This window comes from Pseudophryne corroboree, chromosome 5, assembly GCF_028390025.1.
Source record: "Pseudophryne corroboree isolate aPseCor3 chromosome 5, aPseCor3.hap2, whole genome shotgun sequence".
NCBI classification, from domain to species: domain Eukaryota; kingdom Metazoa; phylum Chordata; class Amphibia; order Anura; family Myobatrachidae; genus Pseudophryne; species Pseudophryne corroboree.
Genome location: NC_086448.1, coordinates 99,609,688 through 99,625,412, shown reverse-complemented (window position 1 = coordinate 99,625,412; position 15,725 = coordinate 99,609,688). Strand labels below are relative to the sequence as shown.

Genomic DNA, 15,725 nt, shown 5'->3' with positions numbered 1-15,725 from the left:
ATAGCCTTTAATTACACTGAGCTTTTGAGACTCAATAAGGAGGGCCAACACCTGTGTTTACAAATGGGGCTGGATTTGTATACAGGAGAATGAGGGCTGAGATGTCATTGTCTCAACTGAAAGTGGACATCATGAATATAGAACAAAACCCAGACAGGATTCTGTTTTGTATTCGCCAAACAATAGCTTCTCACTAGACAGGAATGTGTTGGTCATCACCCATTGTGTTACATAACCAAGGCCACTGATGCAGCTGGCTCACATGCTGGGAGGGACACACACTTCCTGTGGTTGACACACCCCCACAGCTGGAATGCAGGTATGATATACCCACTGGAGATCACAGGGCTGACTGACACTCAGAACTAAGCTAGCATCAAGCAGCATGGCGGCTACATCCCCAGGACAGAATTCCTTCCCAAAGGCTAAGTATAGAATCACATGGCTATAGAAGGAAATATAGACATATTGCTTTCTGGTTTAAATATGATATTGTAACTTGGCTGTGATGATTGTTGGGTGTTAGTGTTGGTGCCCTGTGGAATCTGTGATGGTAGCTGGGATCTTGTTAATCATAAATACCACCATGCAGTACTTTTGAATATGTGCTGGTAGCAATGGCAGGCTGATACTTGTGAGTACCTGGTGGTCTGGTCTTGTGATAACTCATATGCTCTGGTTATAGAGATACTGTGTTTGCTTGAAATTGTGAAAGGTGATTTAGATTGTTTGGAATTGTAAAATCAGAACATATGCATTGTTTTGAGGCTTGGACATTTTGGAATAAAATGGAGTCTAGCTTCTGCCCCATGCGGCATTGTAGGGACGATTGTGTAGCTGGGTGTTGTGTATATAGGGACAGGCAGCATGGGTAAGCTCAAGTACTTTCTAAACAAAGATTCTCAGCATTGATTAACTGCGCAGCGATTGTTCCTCACATGTGTAAGCTTCGCTGCAACCATATTGTCTTTTAATGTTATTGTGAGCCAATCTCTCTCAAATCTCTCTCTCTCTCTTGTCTTCTCATCTTCTCTTATTTCTCCTTAAACTTAACTGTATTGTATTGTAGTGTGTTTCCTGTATAGTTATCTGGTTAGGTGGTTTATGTTATACTGTAGTGTATCATTTGTACTGTGATTCCTTTTTGCAAGTATATTAGTTATAATACATAGTTAATAGGCTTTGGAACCTAAACCAGTATCTGTGTATTTTCTATAGTGTTAAGTGTTCATTTGAGCGTCGGTGACGCTCAAGCAGCTTTGTAGTTAGTCAGGTTACACAAGGTTGCACTTACACCCTGTACTCACATTAAGGTATTCAGTGTATTTCATTGGTATAAGGTTTTAACATAAAGGTATAGTGTTGTGAGCGTCTGCATCGCTGGTGACCTCCTCGTGGTCTCGAGCGTAGGCTACGCTACAGCGAATCATTCCCCTAGACATAACCAATAACGTGTCCTGTGATCACTGGGCCGTGGGCGAACGTGACGCTTGAGCGTCTCGCCTACGGCTTAGCGATCGTTACGCAGATAGCGTACCCATACGGTATTTCTTAAGCAAACAGCGTACAGTGTTCTTAGCTTCATAAAGGGTTGTTTATACGACAAGGGAATTTGGAATTGTCAACCCCCTAGGGGGTGACATCACTATTACAGGCAATCTGCTCCGTCTCCACATCATTTTTCTCCTCATACATGTCGACACAAACGTACCGACACACAGAATACACACAGGGAATGCTCTGATAGAGGACAGGACCCCACTAGCCCTTTGGGGAGACAGAGGGAGAGTTTGCCAGCACACACCAGAGCGCTATATATATACAGGGATAACCTTATATAAGTGTTTTTCCCCTTATAGCTGCTGTATTGTTTATACTGCGCCTAATTAGTGCCCCCCTCTCTTTTTTAACCCTTTCTGTAGTGTAGTGACTGCAGGGGAGAGCCAGGGAGCTTCCCTCCAACGGAGCTGTGAGGGAAAATGGCGCCAGTGTGCTGAGGAGATAGGCTCCGCCCCCTTCTCGGCGGCCTTATCTCCCGTTTTTCTGTGTATTCTGGCAGGGGTTAAATTCATCCATATAGCCCAGGAGCTATATGTGATGCATTTTTTTGCCATCCAAGGTGTTTTTATTGCGTCTCAGGGCGCCCCCCCCCCCAGCGCCCTGCACCCTCAGTGACCGGAGTGTGAAGTGTGCTGAGAGCAATGGCGCACAGCTGCAGTGCTGTGCGCTACCTTGTTGAAGACAGGACGTCTTCTGCCGCCGATTTTCTGGACCTCTTCTGTCTTCTGGCTCTGTAAGGGGGCCGGCGGCGCGGCTCCGGGACCTATCCATGGCTGGGCCTGTGATCGGTCCCTCTGGAGCTAATGTCCAGTAGCCTAAGAAGCCCAATCCACTCTGCACGCAGGTGAGTTCGCTTCTTCTCCCCTTAGTCCCTCGATGCAGTGAGCCTGTTGCCAGCAGGTCTCACTGAACATAAAAAACCTAAAACTAAACTTTTCACTAAGCAGCTCAGGAGAGCCACCTAGTGTGCACCCTTCTCGTTCGGGCACAAAAATCTAACTGAGGCTTGGAGGAGGGTCATAGGGGGAGGGGCCAGTGCACACCAGGTAGTTCTAAAGCTTTACTTTTGTGCCCAGTCTCCTGCGGAGCCGCTATTCCCCATGGTCCTTACGGAGTCCCCAGCATCCACTAGGACGTTAGAGAAATAAAAGAAAAGACACACTGGTAATGTTATTTCTTGAGATACAAACATAAAGATCACACACCGAATATTTATACACAGAATCTCCCTCCATTTGCTGCCTATAGGCTGGCATACCGGTAAGTATTGCAACAGTTATACTAATAGTAATATTGATTATAATAATAGTGGAGATGTCGGTTCTCAATTAGTCCCATTGCGGCGCGATCCTCCCCCCAATGCCATCACTTTATTCGCGATAAGTGGCCTGCTGGAGCCACGAAAATACCTGGGATTCCGATCCCATGTGTTTTTGCGCAATTGTGGGTCCAATTTTGGGCAATCAGAACGGCCTCTAATTGAATACCACAATAATGACCATCGGTCATTAATATCGATATCCAGTCCTTTTGATCGTACGAAACGGCATTGAGGCTAATTGGATACCCCCCTTAAAGTTACAAATTGATAGAAGGTTTGCTGTACAGTAGCTTACACACTCAGGACAAGTCTTCATGAACTTATTTTATTCATTTCTGAAATTATTTCAGTGATTTCTTCCTGTTCCTAGAACATATCAAGTTATAATAATTACAACTGACGCACAAGAAAAGCCAGCCCCTGATTATTAAGAATCCTTATCACCACATGTGATACCCCAGTGGCTTGTGGGGTGGAGTGGGTACAAAAAGTACAAGGGGGAGGTTCCTGGATGTAGGATGTTCCTCTTCTAAAGATACTTTTCTGCTGTTCCCCACACCAGCAGAGAGGCAAGGGTTTCCTCCAGGTAACAGAGATAGGGACACAGATATGATGTAACAGTTTATGCTGCGATCTGGCATAAGGCCTAATTCAGTCATGATATAAATAATCAAAGTTATATCCTACACTGTGTGAATTAAATGACAATGCAATCCTACATAAAATATTAAATGTAAGAATTATGCAAGAAATAGTTTTTGTAATATAAAGCATACAAGTACTGGTTGTGACCAGATGGTGCACGGTAAATGCTGGCTAGCAGGAGCCAATAATGCTTAAAATCCTGCATATTACAATACTAACATGAACTGTTGCAGGGCTGTCTGTAATAGATGTGCACGGTGAATTTAATGCTAACCCTCTCTGAAAGGTACTGTAGGTGACTTGGGATATTTCTGAGATTGCGATAACTGTTTTTCTCTTAGCCTGACATATATGTTTATTCTCTGCTGCTTTTCTCGAGAAGTTACCAGTGCCGTAACTAGGCATTTTAGCGCTGTGTGCAAGAAACGACATTGGCGCCCCCCCATACAAGATAGGGGTAGTGCGCGCCGTAGGCGCGCAAAAATATATAGGGGCATGGCTTCATGGGGAAGGGGCGTGGCCACAAAATAATAGCAATTCATACTACGGTGAACAGTAGTCTCCATTATTCAAATTACGCTGCACAGTAGCGCCACTACACCAGGTAGAGCCCCTTTTATACATTACAGCAGACAGCGTCCCCCTTTTTACACATTACAGCAGACAGTCCCCCTTTTTACACATTGCGGCAGCCAGTCCCCCTTTTTACACATTGCGGCAGCCAGGCCCCCTTTTTACACATTGCGGCAGCCAGGCCCCCTTTTTACACATTGCGGCAGCCAGTCCCCCTTTTTACACATTGCGGCAGCCAGTCCCCCTTTTTACACATTGCGGCAGCCAGTCCCCCTTTTTACACATTGCGGCAGCCAGTCCCCCTTTTTACACATTGCGGCAGCCAGGCCCCCTTTTTACACATTGCGGCAGCCAGTCCCCCTTTTTACACATTGCGGCAGCCAGGTCCCCTTTTTACACATTGCGGCAGCCAGTCCCCCTTTTTACACATTGCGGCAGCCAGTCCCCCTTTTTACACATTGCGGCAGCCAGTCCCCCTTTTTACACATTGCGGCAGCCAGGCCCCCTTTTTACACATTGCGGCAGCCAGTCCCCCTTTTTACACATTGCGGCAGCCAGTCCCCCTTTTTACACATTGCGGCAGCCAGTCCCCCTTTTTACACATTGCGGCAGCCAGGTCCCCTTTTTACACATTGCGGCAGCCAGTCCCCCTTTTTACACATTGCGGCAGCCAGTCCCCCTTTTTACACATTGCGGCAGCCAGGCCCCCTTTTTACACATTGCGGCAGCCAGTCCCCCTTTTTACACATTGCGGCAGCCAGTCCCCCTTTTTACACATTGCGGCAGCCAGTCCCCCTTTTTACACATTGCGGCAGCCAGTCCCCCTTTTTACACATTGCGGCAGCCAGGCCCCCTTTTTACACATTGCGGCAGCCAGTCCCCCTTTTTACACATTGCGGCAGCCAGTCCCCCTTTTTACACATTGCGGCAGCCAGGCCCCCTTTTTACACATTGCGGCAGCCAGGCCCCCTTTTTACACATTGCGGCAGCCAGGACCCCTTTTTACACATTGCGGCAGCCAGTCCCCCTTTTTACACATTGCGGCAGCCAGGCCCCCTTTTTACACATTGCGGCAGCCAGTCCCCCGTGGCTCGCGGTTTGGCGCCCAATGAGGAGTCTCCGCGGCGGACCAATCGGAGTCCGCCGCGTCATGGCTCCGCCTCCTCCCAGCGGCTTATATCAGGCGCTGGGCGGCGGCGGAGCTCAGTTTCGCGCCGGAGCCGGAGCAGTGAAGAGCTCCAGAAGACAGCGGGAGAAGACGAGAAGCAGCGCCGCCGGAGGAGGCTGAAGAACCAGCGACGAAGGAAGACGGCAGCCGTCGCGGAGAAGACAGAAGAGGCGGAGCCAGGAGTCCAGCAGCGGAGGTCCGGCGGAGAGTGCTGCAGAGAGAGGGAAGCAAAAGAGCTGACGAAGCTCCCCTCTGCAGCCTCTCCCGTCGAGGCGGGTAAGAGGCCTTGGGCCTGCACCACCCTCTTGTAGGGTGGTTCCCCACTAGACCACCGGGTGTTCGGGCATTAGGCCCGTGGGTAAAGTCAGGCCCTTCCGGTCTGTGGGCATTCAGTCGGGCCCTCCCGGCCCGTGGGTATAATCGATCGGCTCCTCTGGGTCCGAGGCTGCGCGCAGTCGGGGGTTCCCCCCGGCCCGTGGCCCGGCCCGGAGAGAAGGGGCACACATACCCAGTCGGTGGAGTAGGCGGGCACTAGGCCCGGGGGCAATCCAGGCAATAGGCCTGTGGGGACATTAGAGGGCATTAGGCCCTAGTGTTTTTTTTGGTCCATTAGGAGAACATAAGGTGACCCTGGGCACCAGGCCCAGGTCACCCCCCGAGCGACGAGTTAGGCGGGCACTAGGTCCGTGGGTGAAGTCAGGCCTCCAGCCTGTGTGCAGTCAGGGGCGCTAGGCCCAGTGAGTAAGTGCCCCCACAAGGTGAATAAAGGTGACACTGGGCACTAGGCCCAGGCCACCCTGAGGTGTTAGGTAGGCAGGTCCGCTTGACCTGAGCCCCTGGAAGTGTACAGGAGGTGGGCAGGCTGTGTGGCGCCCACCCCCCTTTCAGCGGTAGGGATTTAAAGGGACAGCACCGTTTGATGTTGTACTCCGATGTGTGTGTTGTTACCGTGCAGGGCAAAACGTTGTTATAGAGTTTGTGCATAGTTTGTGTTGCACCACTTACACTTGAGCCAGTTTGAGGGCTGTGTTATGCAGTTAGTGTAGCGGACGCACACTAGATTAGAGTTAGGCCCTGCATGGCTGTTTCTCTTTTTGCCTCCTTACAGGGGCCTGTAAGTGGAGAAGATCGGAGTACAAGACGTAGGACGGTGAGTAACATCTGTCTGTGTGCCCCTACCTGTCTCCCTTCCTTCAGGGCGAACGGTGAGCCTTGCACGCCGGTGCAAGGTAGAATTTCCACCTGGTGCGAGAGTGCCAATAGGTGAAATTCGGGCTCTGAGGCGGACGCCTGGGATGACCCTCACCTAGCCCGAAAGCACTACTTTCCTCTGCTCCGGAGGGCGTTTCGGTCCACAGTTAGGAGGACAGCACTCAGTAATCTCCTTCCTCCTAGGTCATCGTGTCCGGGTCCGACAGAGGAATTTCAGCCAGGTCCCTTGAAGGTTCCGCTACCTGAAGGTGAGAGAGAGCGGCGCCTGGTGAGTACCGAAACTACACCTGCACGGCAGCAGGTACCACCACACGCACCGCCGTCTCCCCTCTTACACTAGTGTATGGGGACAGCGGGCCAGGCCGGGATTTCTTAGGCAGAATTAAATAATGACATGCTACTCCAGGGGTATAAGCAGGGCTACAGGATGATAACTCTATTGGTGCCCTTACTCCTCTCTCACTGCTTCATGCCGTCAGGAGTACGAGCATCACTCAGGCATCCACCCAGCTAGCCGCTGCATCCATCTAGTGCAGCCAGAGGGAAGCAACTGCAGATTTTCCATGGGTAAGCTGACAGCTGGGATCAGCATGTCTTTAGGCAGTGTTTGACCTCCTCACATCTACCACATATAAAAATAAAGTGAAACTGTAAAATACATCTCCTAATCCAAAACTCTTAATTTATGTAAGACACTTATTTTATCACATCTCTACTAGCCAACACCTGTATACATACAAAGGGCGTGACAGCGTCCTCTGTAAAAAAAAGAAATATGCCTGTTTACTTTACATTCATGACATGCATGTGGAGTCACACGATTACACCAGCAGAGCCCGTCCTAGGCATAGGCAAACTAGGCAAATACCTAGGGCATTTGGAATGCCATGGGACACAAGCAGATTCTGCTGATTAAAATGATATGCAACATGCCTATATTCTGTGTGTGACTGCGGCTGTATCTGCATATGAAATGCTGCATTACAGTGTATTCCTGGAAATCACTGTAATTTAACATTTCATATGCAGATACAGCCACAGTGGCACACAGAATATAGGCATGCTACATATCATTTTAATCAGTAGAAGCTGCTTGTACGTTCTAGTCACATAGCAATGAAAATTAGATGCATTTTCTGCAAAAAAAAGGCGCTGGACGGGAGCTGCATGGCATATTGAGGCAAGATGTATGAGGACACATCTGTATCCAAGCAGAGGAAGCGATCACAGTGTTAGCGGCCATGTGAGTGCTGTGTGTGGGTAGGTCCGTTGTGCAATAGTGTTCGGCATATGTGTAATAGGCATTATGTGTGTCATGTGTATAAATGCATTAATAATGGTGGTCATTCCGAGTTGATCGCTCGTTGCTGTTTTTAGCAGAATAGCGATCAGGCTAAAAATGGGCAATTCTGCGCATGCGTATGGGCCGCAGGGCGCACACGCTAAGTAATTTCACACAAAACTATGCAATTTGACACAGGTCCGAGCGACGCTTTTCAGTCGCTCTGCTGATTGGTGAGTGATTGACAGGAAGTGGGTGTTTCTGGGTGGTAACTGAGCGTTTTCCGGGAGTGTGCTGAAAAACACAGGTGTGTCAGGCAAAAACGCAGGAGTGGCTGGAGAAACGGGGGAGTGACTGGCCGAACGCAGGGCGTGTTTGTGACGTCAAACCAGGAACTAAACGGACTGAGGTGATCGCAATCTAGGAGTAGGTCTGGAGCTACTCAGAAACTGCATGACATTTTTTATTAGCAATTCTGCTACTCTTTCGTTCGCAATTCTGCTAAGCTAAGATACACTCCCAGATGGCGGTGGCCTAGAGTGTGCACTGCTGCTAAAAGCAGCTAGCGAGCGAACAACTCGGAATGAGGGCCAATGTGCGACATATGTGTAAGGGGCATTATGTGTGTCATATGTGTGTAAGAACATTAATAAAGGTTGGCATAATATGTAAGGCATATTGGGGGTAATTCCAAGTTGATCGCAGCAGGAAATTTTTTAGCAGTTGGGCAAAACCATGTGCACTGCAGGGGAGGCAGATATAACATGTACAGAGAGAGTTAGATTTGGGTGTGGTGTGTTCAATCTGCAATCTAAATTGCAGTGTAAAAATAAAGCAGCCAGTATTTACCCTACACAGAAACACTATAACCCACCCAAAGCTAACTCTCTCTGCAAATGTTATATCTGCCTCCCCTGCAGTGCACATGGTTTTGCCCAACTGCTAAAAAATTTCCTGCTGCGATCAACTTGGAATTACCCCCATTATGTTTATAAGGACATTAATAATGTGTGTCATGTGTAAGGAGCATTACGGTGTGGTATTATGAGTAGAAAGGCATTACTAATGTGTATCATTATGTGTATAAGGTGCTTTACTGTGTCGCGTAATGTATAGAAAAGGCACTACTGTGTGGTCTAATGTGAATAAAGAGCAATATGGCAGCGCCGTAACTAGGTGTGTGCAGAAGGGGCATTGCCCACAGCGCACACCTAGTTAGAGCGCATATTCCCCCTGTGCCGGCCCGCCCCATACGCCGACTACGTGGCTGAGTGAGGCGCCTCAGTTAGGAGGGTTGTCATGGAGACAACAGCGTCAGCGGACTTTGGCTGCGGCAGGTGCCACATTTGAATCAGATACAGGTGTCCCATGCAGTGGCGGTACTACCGGAGTTAATAGAAGCAGCTGCCGCCGGGCGCCAGGCCTTAATGGGCACCTCCTCCATTGCTCCGGTGTCAGGGAATGGGATATATTGCCTGCAGTATCAGTCCCACATTATCCGTACTGTACTGCTGTCCGTACAGGAGAGGAAGCAGGGGGCGGGTCGCTGGTGGATTCGGAGCCTGAAGCTCATTGAAGTCCGTGTCTCCATACAGGTACCGTGGTGTAGGCGGAGCGGCACTCGCTGCTCCCGCCACGCCCACTTTCTTCTGTGTGCATTAGGCTCATCATCTGATCTTCTTCCCCACGTAAGATCAGCGACACAGTAAGGACTCAGAGGGAATGCCAGTGCTTCGGGTGGAGCAGATCTGTGTGTTTGAGAAGAGGCAAGGAGGGAATTTTTTGAATAGGGTTGTGTCTGGGTAGCTGTGTGAGGGGGATCTCATGGAGGATGGTACACTGGCTGCATATGTTTCAGGGGAGGAGAACTGAGGGAGGGAGAGGAGCTGTGTGGGTGTGTGTGGGGTGGTGTCTGTGAGGAAACCAGCTATTTGGGGGGGAATCTGTGTGAGGAAGGGGAGCTGAGTGTGGAGGGATCTATGTAAAGGTAGTGCTCTGTGTTTGATGGGACTGGAACTGAATGACAGAGGAGAGCTGTGTTTGTGGGAGGGAAGGGGTCTGTGAGAATAATGGACAGCCGTGTTGGGGAAGGGGTCTGTGTAAGGGGGGAGAGCTGTGTGTGGGGGGTTCTGTATGAGTTAGGGACAACTATGTGGGAGGGTCTCTGAGTCAGGGTGCTGTGCCAGCGCAGTGACTAGGTGTGTGCAGAAGGGGCATACACTACACTTCACTACAGTACACTACACTACAGTATATTACACTACACTTCACTTCAGTACACTACACTACACCACAGTACACTTCACTACACTACACTACACTACACTCTAAGGGTGGTGGTGGTGGGGGGGGGGGGTGTAAGGGGGACTCTGCCTGCCATAATGTGTAAAAGGGAGACCTATCCTGCTGTAACATGTAAAAGGGGGACTCTGCCTGCCGTAACGTGTAAAAGGGGGACGCTGTCTGCCGTAATGTGTAAAAAGGGGACGCTGTCTGCCGTAATGTGTAAAAAAGGGGACGCAGTCTGCCGTAATGTGTAAAAATGGGGACGCTGTCTGCCGTAATGTGTAAAAAGGAGGCGCTGTATGCCGTAATGTGTAAAAAGAGGACGCTGTCTGCTGTAATGTGTAAAAAGAGGACGCTGTCTGCTGTAATGTATGAAAAGGGGATGCTGTCTGCCGTAATGTGCGGCGTAATTTGAATAATGGAGACTACTGTGCACCATTATGAACTGGTATTATTTTGTGGCCACACCCCTTTCCCGTGAAGCCACGCCCCTATATATTTTTGCGTGCACTGTCGCCGGTTTACGTTAGGGGGGCGCCGATGCCGTTTCTTGCACACAGCGCTAAAATGTCTAGTTACGGCACTGCAATATGGTATGGCGTAATTTGAATTGGGGGCACTATTGTGTGGCCATGCACATTCCCAAAAGAACATTCCCCTTTTTGGGCTGCGCACTGAATGTGCGCACTGTTCCTATAAATATAGGGGGTAGAAGCACCAAAATTAAGACTGCTATGACTGAGGGGTGATGGGAAAGGGGTGCAGGGCAGGCTTGTTTTTTAATAAAGCCTCCCGCTGCCCCGCGAACTCTGCTTGCCCTCCCTGATTTTGCAGTCTCGCCGCAAAAAATCCGCACTGCGCATGCGCGAGCGCGAAATTGTCTGAGGGTGAGATGATGTCATGACGCTTGACATTGTTATCTAAATGCCGGCCACCGCGGGTTGTCAGTAGCGGTGGCCGTTCTGCACAGAGAGCTGGGGGCGGGGCAGTCTGTGGAGGAGGAAACAACAGCAGCGGCTGTGATGTCCCTGCCTCCCTCAAGGAAGTTCCCTGGAGCCCTGCACCGGAGCCCTGACATTCCCCAGTGGGTAAGGACAGGAGGGGGGTGTCTGTACTTACCAGGACAGCCTTTCCTTCGGCTGCCAGAGCAGGGACAGCCTCCAGGCTTCCTCCGTGCAGCCCCAGGAATCAGGACCTCATAGCTGCAGTGCTGTGTCTGCTCTTCTCTCACTAGAGATGGCTACTGACTCGCTGTCTCAACACAGTGACTCGAATCATCAGAAAGTGTGAATGATTCGAGTTACTCACAGTGTAATGAGTCGAGAAAGCTGCAGTAGCCTCTCTCAGCCAGAGGGAGGAGACTCAGTGTGTCCTGAGTCGTTCAGTCAGTGTGCTGTGTGTAGTGAACACCAGTGTCATCTGTCACTCATACACACTGACTGCAATGCCGAATCCATTCTGGGGCTGGGGTGGTGGTGGGGGGTACTGTGCAGTTCCCGGCGCCCGCTCATTCCCCGCAAAAGTGCCGCTGCCCGCTACCACACTAACCCTCCGGGAGCCGGGGCACTGACAAAGGTGCTGCTGCTAGGCTTGCAATGCATCTATGCAGGCTGGGGATCACACAAATTCCAGGGCTCTCTAGTCCAGCCACCCGCGATGCTATTACAGCGCTCGGCGGGGATGTCAGGAGCAGCAAGTTCACATAAATAAGATGGGACCTCACCGCCGGACGAGTGGATCAGTGCGTGCCGTGGATCAGTTTCTGACAGCAGCAGCGGCACCACACTCAGGGGCGGGGCGGGGGCGTGCACTATCACCTGGCTCTGCTGTAATTGGCCAGCAGCAATACTGGGTGACACCTAGTGGGAGGGACGAGGGAGGCAGGGAGGAGCAGTCACGACTCTCTAGTCATCATAGAGTCAGTGAGACCTGAGACGTGCTGCGCTGCTTTGCATGACTCACTGTTTCATTCATCCTGATTCCTGAGTCTGCCAGTGAGTCGAGACAGTTGTACACTGTGTAGACTCAGTGACTCAGTGGATGGAACTGATTCATGGAGCATAAGACAAACCACAAATAATGAAGCCCTGTACACACTGCTCTCAGCTCACTCAGTGCTCACTGTTCCTAGTCAATGTGATTGTGGCACACTGCATACCCCTGCCTGGAGGCTAGTAGTGTATAAAATAATAAATCCAAGCCCACATAAAAAAAAGAAAAAAAAAATATAAAATCATCTAATTAGCATACTATGCAAAGCAAGATAGCAAGGTTTTTCAGTCACACTGTGAACTGCAAACAACCTTGCTACTTTGCTTAGCCAATTGCGTTTCAGTAGACAGGCGCCGGAATCCTGACTGTCAGCACCCGAACATAAGAATGCTGGGGCTGGTTAGCTGGGGGGGGGGTTTGGTTAGTCACTAAAAAAGGGGTATGTGTGTGCCACTGGTAAGTGTGTAAAGTGCAAGTGTGCTTAGCTTTCCATTGGAGTGCACATGTGACTGCAGCTGTCATATGCATGCTATTCTTCTGTTACACCGGTAATGCAGCAGCTCATTATGTGTGGTCTGTATCCTTAATTTCCACATAACTCTGTATCACTGTCTATGGGCCCAATTCAGGCCCTGCTCACTGGGCTGCATGTGTTTGGAGCCCAGCAAGCAGGTTAACGCCCCCCTGCCATCCGTGCCCCTGTGCAGGGCTGCAAACGAATGTGTACGGGTACACATCCACTCGCTAGCATACTCATCCATACTCTAGCGGGTGCACAGAGGAAAAATCATTTGATAGTTAGTTACCATCAAATTATCTTTCCTCCGATACTCGCAGCCGCCGCATGACCCTGGAGTCACTCGACGACTGCACAGGAAGTGAGCGATTTCGGGGAGGGTGCTGAAGTCATGCGGCTGCCCCAAGCAGACAATCGAACGCTTGCATTCGCTCGGCTACTCCCAGTGTACTGCTGTGCTACTGTGTTTTCCCCTTCCCTAAAATAGAGAGCTGCTGCTATCTGCAGTCACCCTACAGGAGAGAGGGATCCTTTTTACTTACAGTTGTTTTATGGTGGATTTAGCATTTTTGCAATTTTATTTGGTTTAGTTCCAGACTGAATATGTTTCATTACTGTTAAGCTTTCTCTCCTCAACCTGAAGTAATGTGCATATTCAGTAACTAGTATGCAATAATTGGTTATTAATAATATATCAACATAACACTGAATCTATGTTAATATATTATTAACAATCAATTCAATGCATAAGCAGCTGCCTCCCCCAGATACACTGCACACAATCAGTGCAGCTGAATAACTAGCTGAGCCAACTCCCAGATTACTGAGTGACTCCCTCCATGAGTCACCAGCACTGAGCCTGAGCACTGAGCAACTCACTGATTCATTTGCACTGTGTCTCTGCAACTGCAATACATTCCAATAGAAACGAGTCATGACTCATGTGTCGAGACACTGACTCGAGACACTTCACGGAACTGAGTCATGTGTCTCAACTCAGTTCAGTGAATCACTTTGCCCATGTCACTCTCATACTCCGGCTTGTAGCCCCGCCCCCTCCAGCTCCAAGTCGTTCAGAGCTGGACTCAGGCAGAGAGAGGGTGAGGTGACTGGGGCAGGGGTATATATGTTTCAGGGAGGGTAGGTTACTGGGTGCCAGGCTAGGTTATATGGCTGTGAGGGAGGTTGCTAGGTGCAGCACTGGGGCATATTGGTTTAAAGGAGATTGCTGGGTGCAGGGCTGGGGCATAATGGGTGTGAGGGAGGTTAGTGGGTGCAGGGCTGGGTCATGTGTGTGAGGGAGGCTGCTGGGTCAGACTTGCCTATCCTCCCAAACTGAAGTGCAGCTCCTGGATTCCACAGTGTGCCCCCCCCCCCCCTCCTCCCCCCAAAGAATATGCATTGAGCATCTGCGAGTATAGAATTAACTGGGGTAGGGCTGGTAGGACTGTGGGAAGGAACGCAGCATGTGGCCCCTCTCCTGTAATAATCACTCACCATGCTTTCCAGATAGCGCACCAGCAGCTACAGAGACTCCGTAGCTTGGAGGAGCCTGTCCTTCTGATCTGGAACCAGAAGCTTCTCGAGCCACCAGACCCCGGCGGCATCCACTGTGACAGCATGCCCAACACAACAGACACACGTAGCAGAGCCACAGTGGTCTCATTATACAGCAGGCAGACTCTGCAGAGTGGCTCGTTTTCTTAGGCTTTCGCTTTCTCCCCTCACAGCTGCAAACTTCCCCCTTCTCCATCTGCAGCACCCCTGACCCCCTCTCCTCCACATAGATTCCTCACCTGCTCGCTCTCCTTACATCCACCTCCCCCATGCACAGCGCCCCTAACCCCCCTCCCCACACAGGTTCCCCTGTGCTGCTCACTCTCTCCACACAACCCCCTCCCTCATTCACGCCCCCCCTGACCCCTCCCCCCACCCCACACAAGTTCCTCACTCCTGCTCACTTTCTCATCACATCCCCCTCCACGGCACCCCAACCCCCCCTCCTCTCCACCCCACCCAGGTTCCCTTCTGCTCACTCTCTCCTTACATCCCCCCCCCTCCCATTCACAGCACCACACCAACGCCCCTCCCCACACAGGTTCTCCTCTCATGCTTTCTGTCTCTACTCACATCCCCCTCCCCCATCCACGGCACCCCCAATGCCCCCTCCCCTCTCCTCCCCACACAGGTTCCCCTCTCATGCTCTCTCTCTCTCTCTCCTCACAGGGTCCCGACTCCGGCGGTGTCAATTAGGTGAGGGCTGCTGGCTGGCGTGTGGAAGCAATACATTCTTCATTGCTGTCCCCTCTCCCAGCACATGACTCCAGCATGGGCGTGACCTGGCTGCTGAAGCCGGCAACTCCCCACAGCCACCTCCGTGCTGCCTGGTTAGTGTTCTCAGCTGCAGGACCTGATTCCTGTTGGAGTTTGGGGGGGGGGGGGGGGGTTTGGAAAGAAGATCTGCCTTTAGATCTCTCTCCGTCTGACACCCCCCCCCCCCTCTCTGTCCCTGATACCCTCTCTCTCTTACCTCTCTATCCCTGAAACCCTCTCTCTCTTCCCTCACTGTCCCTGACACCCTCTCTCTCTTCCCTCTCTCTCTCCCTCTGCCACCGTCTATATCTCTCACACCCTTTCTCTATCGTCCTAGTGGATGCTGGGGTTCCTGAAAGGACCATGGGGAATAGCGGCTCCGCAGGAGACAGGGCACAAAAAGTAAAGCTTTTTCAGATCAGGTGGTGTGCACTGGCTCCTCCCCCTATGACCCTCCTCCAGACTCCAGTTAGGTACTGTGCCCGGACGAGCTTACACAATAAGGGAGGATTTTGAATCCCGGGTAAGACTCATACCAGCCACACCAATCACACCGTACAACCTGTGATCTAAACCCTAAGACTTCTTCTCCCCTAAGTCTAAGTAATTCCTCTCTATCCCAGGCAACCTCTCTCTCACACCCTCCTCTCTTTCTGTCACTGACACCCTCTCTCTCTAATCACCCTCTCTATCAATGACACCCTCTCTCACCCCCCTCTCTCTCTCTCCCTGACACCCTCTCTCTCTACCGCTGACACCATCTCTATCTCTCACCACCCTTTCTCTCTTTCCTCTCTATCCCTGACACTCTCTCTCACACCGCATTCTCTCTCTTCACTCTCTCTCCCTCTATCCC

General features: G+C 50.7%; 1 long non-coding RNA gene across 1 annotated transcript in view; it reads right to left on the bottom strand.

Moving 5' to 3' along the window:
• The window catches only part of LOC134928812 (uncharacterized), a 117,978-nt gene extending 103,705 nt beyond the window's left edge, over positions 1–14,273 (bottom strand). Inside the window, exon 1 of the long non-coding RNA XR_010178028.1 lies at positions 14,054–14,273. This is a non-coding gene — a long non-coding RNA (uncharacterized LOC134928812). The remainder of the gene's footprint in view (positions 1–14,053) is intronic.
• Positions 14,274–15,725: the final 1,452 nt, after the last annotated feature.